A 15,251-nucleotide genomic window follows, 5' to 3' on the forward strand; every position below is an offset into this window, starting at 1 on the left:
AATATTATTGTTTTTTCTTCAATAGTTCAATGGTGCTGTTAAGACTTAAATTCCTACACCTAATACAAGCCAGCATTAGGCCCAGGACTTCTCTTCAAAAGACTTTTGTGCCAACTAAATAGAAATGAAGGGCCTTTTAAACCTTTTTAGGAAATGTTTTAGAGGATAGCTGCCTGCTACAGCATTACTACCACCTGTTTAGGTTTATAGAATCTGCCCATTTGAGTTAAAGTTCAAGTCTGTTAGTACAATAAAAGGTATTTGCCCATGTCTGTTCATGTCTGTATTTGTAGCCACATGCGTATTGTGTGACAGAATTCTTTTATCCTTTTATTAGCATTGGACAATAGATCACCTGTAGTAGCTCAATCTGTCTGTGAGCAGGAATCCAATCATTCCCAGCTCCTCTGGTATTTCACAACCCTAAGACTCTGCCTGGGGACTCTCCATTTGCTAAAAGTGGTATTTAGTGCTTTATTCAGGGTTTGGTAGCTCGTTTTATTGTCTACGAATATGTTCTTTGTTTAGAATATAAAGAGTAACTGATCTTAAAATCAATGAATAGATACTTCACCATAAAAGGGTATGTGACCATGAGATCATGAGGATCATGCCCAGAAGTGTCCGGTCTCTTTCTCAAGAGATCTTCCTGCTCATTTTGGAGTACTTGACCAAAACTGGTCAACAGACCCTCCAGCCTGAGAGTGGCTAATCTCAAAATCAGCAAATATTCAGCAATGGGAAATGGAGCTAACACTTTTGTGCCCCCCCCCCAAAAAAGCAAAAGTACCTTATTATGGGGACAGAGCTGGACTTGGACTCTTGCTGGTTCTGTGAGCTTTCAGAACAGATCGTACATGTAAGGTCAGTACTAAGTATCCAACTTTGGAAAAATGTGTCATTGTTGTTTGTCCTTTGTGCTCAAAAAGAATTAAAATGACATTATGATGTTGGAGTTAATGTACAGTGTGTCCAACTGTGGCTGACCAGACCAATATGAGCTTAAAAGGCTCTACCACAAGTTGGACATAAATAGTCTGTATGAACATTCAGGATAGAGATATCTCTAAATTTGTGCTTTTCGTGTCTCTTTTGAAAAGTTAGGGTAACCTCAGAATGAAGAACAAAGCATATAAAAATGTCTCTGTCCCTGAAAAGACCAGCACCTGTATCTTTCCCTCTCAAGAAATTAAATGTGTAAATTCTTGGTCCAAATAATTTGGCTAAAGTCTTTTCAAAAGGATCTTTCAATCTTTCATCAATTAAATTAAATATTCTCAATGGATTTTCTGTTAAGCGAATGAATGTTGCTGGCAATGGAATGTTTGCTTTTATTTCCTTTTGTGGGTCTGTTAAGTAAGATATAAGTAAGACAATTTCATAATCAAAGGAAGAAGACAATGGAAATCTGGCTAGTAGAACACGTTTCAAGCCAGCCAGCCAAGAATAGAGAAGCTAGATTGAGGCAAAAAAGAATGATGACTTTCAGAGGGTTTCATAGAGCTCTGTAGTGGACAGATGGGAGACTCTGCAATCTAGAAAGCCAAAGGAAAGATAGCACAGGAGACCAGTCATAGAAGAGTTTTTCTCGCCTGGAAATATTGTGGGGGGTGTAGGGAAATATTGGCTGGAAAAATTGTGTGAGATTAAGAGGAGTAGAAGTGATAGGCAGGATCAGTTGCCCAGGCTGTGGTTTAAAGTGAGGAATCTTATGTAAATGTCCAAACAAGAGGTAACACCTAGTACCAGGCGATAGATCCCAACAACCACGTCTAAGATTTGAGGCAACAGATGCAAGAAGACTGAAATACCAAACAATTTTGCCAACAAAATCACATAAAAGGGTCAGATCTGAACTCTTACAAATAGGCCCTGGCAGAAGAAGTTCAGCCAGGAGTAAAAAGTATAGATTAGTCCTCTGTAAAGCCTCCTCTGATGCAGCTTCCTGGTCATCTAAGGGCATAAAAAGTCTCACTCATGAGAAGTCAAGGTCCTTCCAATTTGGTAGATTTCTGAAGGCCATATGAGCTATCATATCCTGCTCTGGTGAGTAGTTCAGTTTCCATGTGGAAACCAGAAGCAATTTCCAGGGAAGTTAAGCACTGCTGAATCCTTGTGTCATATCCTTGCTTTGTTAGGGCAAAGTTAATTACCTTGTATTAAATGTTCAATGACACACAAGTGCCTCATTTTGTCCTAAAACAGAAACCGAACAGGGTACTGGTGTTAAGCCTGAAAGTTCAAGGAATTTTTTTTTAATATAACAGGTAGTCTGGAACCACAAAATCAAATTAAAATGTAACAATTGTAATCCAGGGCTCAAGACTGACATTTGTATAAGACTTTTCTCAATGGTGAAAAGAATAATTATTACTCCATTCTGTGTGCCTACATGAGCAACAGAGTTGGTGAGAGTTTGAGAGACAAGTGATCCTTGGTCTTTTGGTTTCTAGCTTCAAGAGAAGATACATAGAATTCCAGGCTATCTTCAAGGAGAGGTCAGTGGAGAGAAAAAAAAAACTCCAGGAAGAAGTTGATATGTAGAAGAGCTGGCACCTTGATTATGTTCCCAGTTTGCCACACTAGAGACTGTGGGAAATTTCCTTTTGGGTTGAGACCAAGGCCTCTCTTGGTTGAGTAAAGATATCTCACTCTTAGTGGGAGACCTCATTCTCTTTGTATTGTCTGGTATATTCTAATCTGTAGAACTGATTTCTATTTGCTATTAGCTTGGATTTATTTGATATTCACTATGAGTAATGGTCTGTGTGTAGTTGGCATTTGGTAGGAAAGGAGTCAAGCCTTCAGATGGAGCATGGAGTACTCCCTCCTCAAAAGGCCAGTTTACCAGGTTTCCAGTAGTACAGGTTGAACCTAAAAGTTATTTACCCTAGACTAACAACATTTTGGACGCTAGATAGATATCATTCTACCCTCTCTGACAAAAGCAGAGAGACCTGATTCAAGGCCTCAATCTCCCCCTTCCAGCTTAGCAGGAATCAAAATCTCTCTTGGAGAAGGGTGGGTGGAAAAGACTTTAAAAACATCTATTTAGTCCTCCCTGAAAACCACATATAGAAGAACACATGTAGACACATACTTTACATGGGCAATGTATTGCCCTACATAATTAACCATTAAAAGAACATCATACAAGAATTAAAAGGATATAAAATACAACTCCTAAAGTCAGCAGACTAGGAACTCAAGAAAACAATCTGAAGCCAGTGGGGGCTCAGGAAAATACCTCTGATGACCACCTTTCACTTCACCTAGGCTAATCTTTGTGTAACTCCAGCCACCAGGTGTGTAAAACACTAAGTGAGACCTCACAGCCCAAACTTACTAAACTGGGCTTCAGATCCTCATTTGTAAGAAGAGGTGGTTAGAACAGATAAGTAGGTGGTGAAGTGGACAGAGCACTGCCCTGAAGTCAGGAGGACCTGAGTTCAAATCCAGCCTCAGACCAAACACTTGACACTTGCAGTGGGACCCTGGGCAAGTCACTTAACCCCAATTGTTGGGGGGGGGGGGAAGAATAGATAAATAATTCTAAATTCCTTTCCAGCTTTAAATGGATACATTTTGCTGATGAAAAAAACCAATGTTCAGAAAAGTTAAAGGACTTGTCCATAGTCTAGGGTTCTTCAGCAATAGGTTACAATCAAGAAATTATTTGTAAAAGTGTTAAAAGACGTTCAAATAACATCCTCTTCTAAAAGCTGCTGGCACCAGCTATTTCTTCACACAAGAAGAAAGTCAACAACTCCTAGGGCACATGACATGGAGAATTACAGGAAATCAAAATCTTCGTGATGTTCAGAAAAAAAAACGACACACCCTTCTCTTTTAGAATTCCTTGTTGCCTTAACAGGAAGATAATGTCCCTTTCCAATACTTCTTAGAAGAAAGTGGGGGCAATAAGCTCAAAATTAATTGAGAACCTGAATATTAAAGATAAAACCAGAGACAGAGAGAGAGAGAATATGATCAGGTACCTTTCACACCTATGACTGGAGGACAGGAAGGAGAAGATATCTTAACCAAACAAGGGATAAAAGTGATTGGTCACAAAAGGTAAAATAGATCATTTTGATTACATGGAATATAAAGCTTTCCCATTATCAAAATCAATACAGCTAAGATGGGAAAGGAAGCTTCCAACTGAAGAAAAAAATTTACTCTGATAAGAATCCAATATTCAAAATAAATAGGGAAGTAACACAAATACGTAAGGACAACAGTCTAATAAATAAGTGGTCAGGGAGGCAGCTAGGTGGTGAAGTGGATAGAGCTCCAGCCTTGGAGTCAGGAAGACCTGAGTTCAAATCTGGCTTCAGACACTTGACACTTACTAGCTGTGTGACCCTGGGCAAGTCACTTAACCCCTATTGCCTCACCAAAAAAGGAAAAATAAATAAATAAGTGGTCAAAGTATTAAATAGTTCTCAAAAGAATAGCAAATTATTAATAACCATATGAAAGATAGCTCCAAGTCACTAATGATAAGAAATGCAAATCAGAATGAGCCTGGAAAATTGTAGTACCAGCTGAATTCTTATGTCATATCCTTGCTTTGTTAGGGCAAAGTTAATTACCTTGTGTTAAATGTTTAATGGCACACAAGTGTCTTGTTTTGTAGCAAAGCAGAAACTGAACAGGGTGCTGCTGTTAAGTCTGAAACTTCAAGGATTTTTCATTTCATTTCATACCTAGAAAACTGACAAAGATAATGAGAAATGGAAATAATCGGTTTTGGAGGGGCTTCAAGAAGACAGGCATATACACCTCATTTGTGGAGGTGTGGCTGGTTCAACAATTTGGTCCGAACAATTTTGAGTTATATATTTTTTTACAGTCACCAAAATGTGCATATTCTTGATCTAGAGATTCCATGGTAAGGTGTGTATCTCAAAGATGTTGAAGTCAGAAGAAAAGGTCCCATATATACTTAAATATCCATAGTAGCACTATTTTTTTTCTGTATCAAAGATCTGGAAATAAAATAGATGCCCATACATAAATGTAATCAAATATTATTGAGCAGTAAGAATCAATAAATGTAAAAAATTTAGAGGATAGGAAGATGTTTATGAATTTCAGTTCTAAATCTATGATCTTATGATGCAAAATGATGAAAGCAGAGCCAGCATAAAAATAGATAAAATGACTACAACAATGTAAATAGAAAGGACAAAACAAAGGAAATTAAATACTGTAATTGTAATGATCAAAGATGGTCCTGAAGAGGTGAAAAAGATGCATCTTCCTATTTTCTTTTTTTTATTAATTTATTTTTAATTTTCAACAATCACTTCCATAATCTTTTGAGTTTTAAATTTTTCTCCCCCTCCTTTCTGACCTCCCTCCCCAAGACAGCATGCAATCTAATATAGGCTCTACATAAACATTCCTATTAAACATTTTCACATTAGTCATGTTGTAAGGAAGAATTAGAACCCATAGGAAGAACCACAAGAAAGAGAAAACAAAACAGAAGGGAAAAAAAAGAACAAATAGTATGCTTCCATCTGCATATAGTTCTTTCTCTTGATGTGAGTAGCATTTTCCATCATGAGACGTTTGGAGACATTTTAGATCCTTGCATTGCTGAGAAGAACTAAGTCTATCAATGTTAGTCATCGCACAGTGTGGCTATTACTGTGTCAATGTTCTCCTGGTTCTACTCACTTCACTCAGCATCAGTCCATGCAAGTCTTTCCAGGTTTTTCTGAAGTCCACTTGTTCATCATTTCTTATAGCACAATAATATTCCATTATATTCATATACCACAACTTGTTTAGCCATTCCCCAATTGATGGACATCCCCTCAATGTCCAATTCTTTGCCACCACAGAAAGAGCTGCTATATTTTTTACATGTGGATCTTTTTCCCATTTTTATGATCTTTGGTATACAGCCCTAGAAGTGCTATTGCTGGGTCAAAGGATATGCACATTTTTATAGCCCTTTGGTCATAGTTCCAAATTGCTCTCCAAAATGGTTGGATCATTTCACAATTCCACCAACAAGGCATTAGTGTTCCAATTCTCCCAAATCATCTCCAACTTTTGTCATTTTTCTGTTTTGTCATGTGGGCCAATCTGATAGGTGTGATATGGTAACTCAGAGTTGTTTTGATTTGCATTTCTCTAATCAATAGTGATTTACAGCATTTTTTTCATATGACTATAGATAGCTTTAATTTCTTCATATGAAAACTACCTATTCATATCCTTTGACCATTTATTAATTGGGGAATGACTCCTATTCTTATAAATTTGACTTAGTTCTCTATATATTTTACAAATGAAGCCCTTATTAGAGACACTGGTTGTAAAAATTCTTTCCCAGTTTTCTGCTTCCCTCCTAATCTTGGTTGCATTGGCTGTTTGTGCCAAAAATTTTCAATTTAATGTAATCAAAATTATCTATTTTGCATTTGATAATGTTCTCTATCTCATTTGGTCATAAATTCTTCTGTTCTCCATAAATTTGATAGGTAAACTACTTTGCTCTCCCAGTTTGCTTATAGTATTAGCCTTTATATCTAAATCATGAACTCATTTGGACTTCATTTTGGTATAGGGTGTAAGATTTTGGTCTATGCCTAGTTTCTGCCATAGTCGTTTCCAGTTTTCCCAGCAGTTTTGGTCAAATAGTGAGTTCTTATCCCAGAAGCTGTGGTCCTTGGATTTATCAAACAGTAGATTACTATAGTCATTGACTACTATGTCTTGCATAACTAACCCTATTTCACTGATCTAACACTCTGTTTCTTAGCCAGTACCAAGTAGTTTTGATGATTGCTGCTTTAAGATCTGGTATAGCTAGGCCACCTTCCCTAGCATTTCTTTTCATTAGTCCCCTTTGATATCCTGGACATTTTGTTCTTCCAAATGAATCTTGTTATTATTTTTTCTAGCTCTAAAACATAATTTTTTGGTAGTTTGGTTGATATGGCACTGAATAAGTAAATTAGCTTAGGTAGAATTGTCATTTTTATTATATTAGCTCAGCCTACCCATGAGCAACTGATGTTTTTCCAATTATTTAGAACTGACTTTATTTATATGAAAAGTATTTTGTAATTGTGTTTATATAGTACCTGGGTTTGTTTCAGCAGGTAGACTCCTAAATATTTTATAATGTCTACAGTAACTTTAAATGAAATTTCTCTTTCTAGCTCTTGCTGTTGGGCTTTGTTAATATATAGAAATGCCAATGATTTATGTGGATTTATCTTACATCCTGCAACTTTGTTAAAGTTGTTTATTATTTTAAGTAGTTTTCTTATTTGATTATCTAGGATTCTCTAAGAATATCATCTTATCATTTGCAAAGAGTGATAACTTTGTTTCTTCTTTGCCTGTTCTAATACCTTCAATTTCTTTTTCTTCTCTTATTGCTAAAGCTAACATTTCCAGTACCATATTGAACAACAGTGGTGATAATGAACACCCTTGTTTCACTCCCCTCCCATGCCACCAATCTTATTGGAAATTCTTCTACCTTATCCCCATTTCATATGATGCTTGCTGAAAGTTTTAGGTAGATTCTACTTATCATTTTAAGGAAGACTCCATTTATTCCTTTGCTCTCCAATGTTGTTAATAGGAATGGGTGTTGTACTTTGTCAAAAGCTTTTTCTGCATCTATTGAGATAATCACGTGGTTTCTGTTAGGTTTTTTTGTTGATACAACCAATTATGCTGACAGTTTTCCTAATGTTGAACCAGCCCTGCATTCCTGGTATAAATACTACCTGGTCATAATGTATTATTCTCATGATAAGTTGCTGTAATCTATTTGCTAATATTTTATTTAAAATTTTTGCATCTATATTCATTAGAGAAATTGGTCTATAGTTTTCTTTTTCTGTTTTGACTCTTTCCAGTTTAGGTCTCAGTACCATATTTATATCATAAAAAGAATATGGTAAGACTCCTTCGCCTATTCTCCCAAATAATCTATATAGTATTAGAATTAATTGTTCTTTAAATGTTTGATAGAATTCACCTGTAAATCCATCTGGCCCTGGAGATTTTTTTCCTAGGGAGTTCATTGATGGCCTGTTCAATTTCTTTTTCTGAGATAGCATTATTTAAGTATTTTACTTTCTCTTCTGTTAATCTGGGCAATTCATATTTTTGTAATTATTCACCCATTTCACTAAAATTGTCAAATTTATTGGCATGAAGTTGGGCAAAATAGTACCTAATTATTGTTTTAATTTCCTCTTCGTTGGTGGATTCACCCTTTTCATTTTTGATACTGGTAATTTGGTTTTGTTTTTTTTAATTAAATTAGCCAAAGGTTTATCTACTTTATCTTTTTTTTCATAAAACCAACTCTTAGTTTTATTTATTAATCCAATAGTTTTCTTAATTTCAATTTTATTAATCTCTTCTTTGGTTTTCAGTATTTGGTATTTAATTGAGGATTTTTAATTTGTTCTTTTTCTAGTTTTTTTAGTTGCATGCCCATTTCATTGGTCTCCTCTTTCTCTATTTTATTCATGTGAGCATTTAGAGATATAAAACTTCCCCTAAGAACTGCTTTTAATGTATCCCATAAGTTTTGGTATGTTGTCTCATTGTTGTCATTCTCTTGAATGAAGTTATTGATTGTTTCTATGATCTGCTGTTTGACCCATTCATTCATTAGGATTAAATTATTTAGTTTCCAATTAATTTTTAGTCTATCTTTCCAGGGCCCTTTATTACATATAATTTTTATTGCATCATGATCTGAAAAGGATGCATTTAATATTTCTGCCTTTCTGCATTGGATTGTGAGGTTTTTATGCCCTAGTACATGGTCAATTTTTGTGTAAGTGCATGTATCTCAAGAAAAAAGTATATTCCTTTCTATCCCCATTCAATTTTCTCCAGAGGTCTACCATATCTAACTTTTCTAAAATTTTATTCAGCTCCTTAATTTCTTTCTCATTTATTTTGTGGTTAGATTTATCTAGTCCCCCACCAGTATAGTTTTGCTGTCTATTTCTTCCTGTAACTCCATGAACTTCTCCTCTAAGAATTTGGATGCTATGCCACTTGGTGCATATATGTTTAGTAATGCTATTATTACTTCATTGTCTATGGTGCCTTTTAGCAGGATGTAGTTTCCTTCCTTTATGTTTTTAATAAGATCTATTTTTGCTTTTGCTTTGTCTGAGATCAGAATTGCTACCCCTGCTTTTTTTACTTCAGCTGAAGCATATATATTCCACTCTAGCCTTTAACCTTTATCTTGCCGTATGTCCCTCTATTTCAAATGTGTTTCCTGTAAACAACCATATTGTAGGATTATGGTTTTTAATCCATTGTGCTATCTGCTTGCCTTTTGGGGGAGAATTAATCCCATTCACATTCACAGTTATGATTACTATCTGTGTCTTTCTCTTTTCCCTCTTCACTACTGTTTTGCTTTTGACCATTGTCTCCCTCAGTCTGCCCTCCCTTTTCTTCCCCTTTACCCTTACTACTTCTTCCCTCCCTTCTATCCCCCCTCCCTTTTCTTTCCCCTGAAGGCAGAGTAAGAAGTAAGTCGATCTCACTCTCCCTTATTGACCCCTGAAAGCCCAGAAAATATTGCCGTAGGAAAAATCCTAGAACAGCTGAACCAGCAGAAAGACAGGGTACAACACTCTTATAGCCCAGGAAGCTTGGAGGATTTATGGGAAAGGCCCCTCTTGCTCTGGGGGAAGGGGAGCAACACAGAATGGGAGGGATCCCAGCAAACCAGTGGAAAGTCCTACCTCAGCATACCAGGGGAAGATCCTGAACCCCAGGGTGGTAGAGCAGGCAAGCACCAACACCAGGACGCGAGTGCCTCAGTACAAGGGGAACCAGTGGAAACCGGCTTGGAAAACCACCACGTGCCATTGTGGCAGCCAAGTTCCCTGGTGCCTCAGCAAAACTCTGGGAAGTACATCTCTAAGAGGCAAAGCTCCAGGCTGAGAAACATCCTGCATCAGTGAAACATTGCTGTGCAAGGCCCGGGTGAGCAGGAGCCAAAGAAAGGAGTGCAAGGTTTGTGTGAGCAAGCATCCTCCAAGGGCGGACTCCCCACCCCTACCCCTAGAGCTCCAGAGTTGCTGATTCCAGCCCAACATCAGGTAAGCTGCCAGAACCCTATAGCCTCCAACTGCCAGCTCCTAAGGCCCCAGCACACAAAGTCAGTGACCAGGCCCCAAGCTCCTAGCACAAGAAACTTGGGTCAAGGGGTAGCTAGGTGGCACAGTGGATAGAGCACCGGCTCTGGGTTCAGGAGGACCTGAGTTCAAATCTGGCCTGAGACCAAACACTTGACACTGGCTGTGTGACCCTGGGCAAGTCACTTAACCCCAATTGCCTAAAAAAAAAAAAGAAAAGAAACTTGGGTCAGTGCCTCCTGCTCCCCAACAAGAGAGCTCAATTTTTTTTAAAGGTGAGGAAATAAGCAAACACCAAAGAGACATACAAAAGAAACATACAATGACCATAGATTCTTTTTTTTTTCCCAAAGACAAGGTTTATTAGAATATCCATCATATATTGGGCAGACTCTTAAGGAGTCTGAACATTAGTAAGCTATTGGCTAGATTTTAAGAATCAGAGCAGTTTAGAAGGGGGAGAAGAGGGATAGCTAAACTAAACTGAACTGAGCATGAAACAAAGTCTTGGGGAAATGGTACTTGGAAATGGGGGGAAACAATCTGTTCTTTCCCTACATTTGTATAGGACTGAAACGTTAGCCATTTACATCCTGTAGAAAGCAATCTCTTCTTTTCACCCTGTCCATTCCTAAAGGAATGAAGACTGAAGATGAGTTCCTCTGAGAAAGAATGAACTCAAATCCATTCAACCTGTTGCTGCCTTGGTTACTCAAACCACGATGTTCTAATGAAAGAAAAGAAAAGGAAAAAGGAAGAGAAGACATTGAAGGAAGAGAAGAAAAAAAGGAAAGAAAGGAGGCAGGTAGACACAGACCAACTGGAGCACCCTGAGTGTCTAAGTCTACCTAACTGACCAGATACTGACCTTCTAGGAAGTTTTTGCCATGAATGCAACAGCCTTGGGGTAAACACCTCCTAGCTCCCCATAGGAGTAATTGGAAGAACCAAAAAAGTTCTTCAAAGGTAGAAACTGTTCAGCTTTTGTCTTGGTATCGCCACCATCTTGTACCTAATAGGCATTTGATAAATGTTTGCTAAATTGAACAATAAGAACTCATGTTTAGATAACCAGAGCATCTTCATTTACCTTCTCCATTTACAGATGAGGTGACTGAATTAGAGAGAAGTTAGATTAGTTAAGCTGCAAAAAAAAGGAGCTGGCTGCCTGATTTGTGGAAGATTGTACCTGCCCAGATATATGGATTATATGTTTTTATTCTTCTTTAATATAATAATTAAAGAATGGTATAAATTCTCAGCTTTGTAAATAACCTCAGTTAAAATGCAACAGAAACAAGTTGATGGGGAGGAACAAAGAGGGGAGAAGGAGAAGGCAGGGAGGAGGAAGAAGATATCCACCCCCACTAGCCCATCTACTCTGTACGGATTTTGCATTTACAGAGTTATCAGGATGTTGTTTCTCCCACTACAGTGGGAGCTCTTTGAGGCCAAGACAATGTTTTTACTTTTCGTTGTATTCTCAGGGCCTAGCACGGTGCCTGGCACATTAATAAATACTTATTGATTAAGTGTGTGGGAGCATCTTGATCAGTGAATTGATTCAATAAATCCATACCAGGCCTTTAGACTAACAAGAGGAACTTCCCCAAACACAAAAGGAATTTAAATAAAGGAAGATAGGAAACCAGCTCTCTGAATTTGACTGTCAGTACCCTCTGTTTTTGTGGGGGCATAACAGTTGAACATTTGATTGACAAGCATTACTCTCCCCATTCCCCTGACTGTGACTTCTTATAATCCCCGCCTTCTAGTTATCAAAGACTGCTTCAGAAACTGATACAATAGAGTAATGACATAAGCTCTTCAAAGGTAGAAACTGTTCAACTTTTGTCTTGGTATCTCCACCATCTTGTACTTAATAGTCATTTGATAAATATTTGCTGAATTGAACAACAAGAACTCATGTTTAGATAACCAGAGCATCTTCATTTATATTCTCCATTTACAGATGAGGTGACTGAATTAGAGAGAAGTTAGATTAGTTAAGCTGTCAAGTGCTAGCAGGGCAGGGAAGAGGGTGCAGATGTCTGTGTGACTAATAACACTGACACATGGACTTAGATATCTAGTCAGGTAAGGAAGTAAGGGAAGAAGACATAACAGAGACAATCCTAAGAGTCTATAGTGATAGATATACCAAGACTAATGGGTGGAAGTTATAGGGAGACAGGTTATGACTCAATAAGGAAAAACTTCCTAACTAAAGCTGTCTAAAAGTGGACAGGGCCTACTTTAAGAGTTAGTAGGTTCTCTCAGTGAGGGGGTGGGGTGGGGAGGAAGGGAGGGAGAGAATTTGGAACTCAAAGTTTTAAAAACAAATGTTGAAAATTGTTTTTATGTGTAACTGGGGAAAAATAAAAAATAAAATACTTTTAAAAAAGAGTAAGTTTTACATGGTGGGGTGGTGGAAGAGAGGGAGATTTCCAGTGAAATCTAGATGATCATTTGTCCAGCCTAAATGGGATTCCTCTCTAATTAAAATTAGACTAGATGATCTGAGGTCCCTTGCAATACTGTTGTTGTTCAGTTGTTTTGGTCATGACTAACTCTTTGTGACCCCATCTGCAGTTTTCTTGGCAAAGATACTGGAGTGGTTTGCCATTTCCTTCCTCATTTTACAGATGAGGAAACTAAGGCAAACAGGTTTAAGTGACTTGCCCAGGGTCACACAGCTAGTAAGTATCTGAGGCTAGATTTGAACTCAGGAAGATGATTCTTCCTGACTCCAGGCCCAGCATTTCACCAGTTAGGTGCTGCAACACTGAGAGTCTGTGTATTTAGCGACTATTTATTGACTATTCTGATCACTCATTTTGGACTTCTTTGACATCTCCACCATGCCTGCTCACCCAGTACCCCACCCCAACTGCTTTTTAGTTTTCTTTTGTCCATTGTCTTCCCTTATTAGATTGGAAGCTCCCTGAGGTTAAGGACTATCTCTCTTTTTCTTATTTATATCCTAGCACTTAGCACAGTGCCAGGCATGTACTATTTATTGACTTAGCACTGTGCTAGGTAGGGGGCTGAGAGTACACACACAAAAAAAGATTATCTGAACTTAAGCTTACAATCTAGAGGATAATTTCAGCTTCTTAGTTTCAGCTTCTTTCAGTGCTTTTTTAATTTTAAAAATCTCATTTGGATCTATCATGCTTATAAGTATATTACTAGAGTTATTATTTTGAGAATAGAAAGAAGTCAAACATTATTTTCCAATAGCTCCTTCACAGCTACCAAATAAAGGTTAAAAAAACCCTGCAAGAATCTACTCAAGTTAACCCATCTGAAAGCATAAAAAAGGTAAAAATAAGCCCCAGAACCTAAGAATAACACAACTAACTCTCACCCACCACCATCCATCATTCAGAGAAGGATCCTTTGTGGAGATGTGACCTGCCTGAAGACTCAGAAATTTCTCACCCCCCAAAGACCTTGGCACTGTCAAATGGCTCAGCATCAGACATAGGCTTGTTTGTTCTAATAGAAACAACACTAAAGAAGCATTACCATCTGCCTTGCTACTATATCCTCAGGACCACTGGGGGCTTTTCGACTGGACCTGCAACTGAAACCTCCTACAAGTGTCGACTCCCCCTGTTAGAAGGTGAGATACCTTACTTTTCTATTTGTATGGCCAGCATGCTGTGACCTGGGCAGTTACTTAATCTCTCAGTGCTCTAGGCAACTCTCTAAGACTATTAGCTGCAGAGAAGGACCTGACTAACATGGGTAGAGAGTGTTTCCTCACCTGGGAGTTTCCTTTACCAGTGAAATCATAGGTCTAAGTTTCTATCTAGACACCCCTATCCCTAATACTTAATACATTATAGATGTTTAATAAATTCTTTTTCATTCATTCTTAAAAATCTTCCTATGGCTCTGTGGATTCTGCTTTTCCATCTCCTTTTACAGGATGATAAGATTTAGATTGGAAGGGACCTTTGGTTTGCATGGTAGAGTAGAAAGAGTTCCCAAGCTGGCGTCTGGAGAGACCTAAGTTTAAACTCCGCCTTCCATACTGTACTCCAATACAGTTGGTTTTCTTTGTAATCTTATGTATTTCAAAAACATTATTCCGAGAAGGGGTCTATAGACTTTAACAGACCACCAAAGGGGCAAAGGAGTTCTTAGTCTTACTACTTTACTCCTATTCATTCATTGAACCACTGACGCTGGTCTCTGCTGTTCCTGGAGCATGACATTCTACATCTGGCCTCCAAGCATTTTCACTGGCTGTTTCCCAAGTTTAGAACACTCTCCCTACTCATCTGTACCTCCTAGCTTCAGAACTTCAAGTCTCTGCTAAAGTCCTACCTTTGGCAAACAAAGCCCTTCCCAGTCCTTAATCTTAATGCCTTTCCTCTGAGATTACTCCCAATTTATCCCGGATATATCTTGTTTGTCCATAGTTGTTTGTATATTGATTTCTCCATCAGATTATGAGCTCAGACCCTGAGCACAGGGTCTATTTCTTGCCATTCTTTGTATTCCCAGCCTTGTACACAGTAAGGGCTTAATAAATGCTAGTTGACTTGAAGAACACAAAAAAGGTTACAAACCCATATGTTAGAGGCAGACCTATGAACCCAGACCTTTCTCACTGCCACTAAGCCACATAGCCTATCTGTAATATAGAAATAATACCAGCTCCAGTATTTTTCTTGTAGGATTATTGTTAAGAGATAAAACTGCAGGCTTGCTCTAAAGCTCTAAGGTAGTGTTGTTGAAAAGATAAAGTATGCAAAGCCTTTTGGAAACTTAAAACCTAAGTCAATTTCAGCTATTATCATTCCATTTACAGATAAACTGAAACTTTTGATTTTTTCCCTCCCAAAAATAACTTGAGAGTGGTTAGAGTGGAGCAACAATATCTTACAAAATTAAGTTTTCAGAGCACCTTCCTCTTCAACACTTAGCTCAAATGCCACTTTCTCCTTGAGGCCTTTCCTGACCTTCCCCACCCTCCTACCTCTCCCTCTATAAATACCTCTATTTTATAGACACCTATCTAGGACCTTGCAGTCTCCTCAGGGTAGATCGTAAACTGATCGTCTTTGCCTGTTCACT

General features: G+C 37.9%; 1 protein-coding gene across 1 annotated transcript in view; it reads left to right on the forward strand.

Annotated features, from left to right (window-relative positions):
• The first annotated feature begins 670 nt into the window (after window positions 1-670).
• The window catches only part of SLC17A5 (solute carrier family 17 member 5), a 69,472-nt gene continuing 54,891 nt past the window's right edge, over window positions 671-15,251 (forward strand). Inside the window, exon 1 of the mRNA XM_021000152.2 lies at window positions 671-864. The gene's annotated coding sequence lies outside the window, so the exon portion shown is untranslated. The remainder of the gene's footprint in view (window positions 865-15,251) is intronic.

Source organism: Phascolarctos cinereus, unplaced genomic scaffold (genome assembly GCF_003287225.1).
Source record: "Phascolarctos cinereus isolate Bilbo 61053 unplaced genomic scaffold, phaCin_HiC Scaffold_5;HRSCAF=322, whole genome shotgun sequence".
NCBI classification, from domain to species: Eukaryota; Metazoa; Chordata; class Mammalia; order Diprotodontia; family Phascolarctidae; genus Phascolarctos; species Phascolarctos cinereus.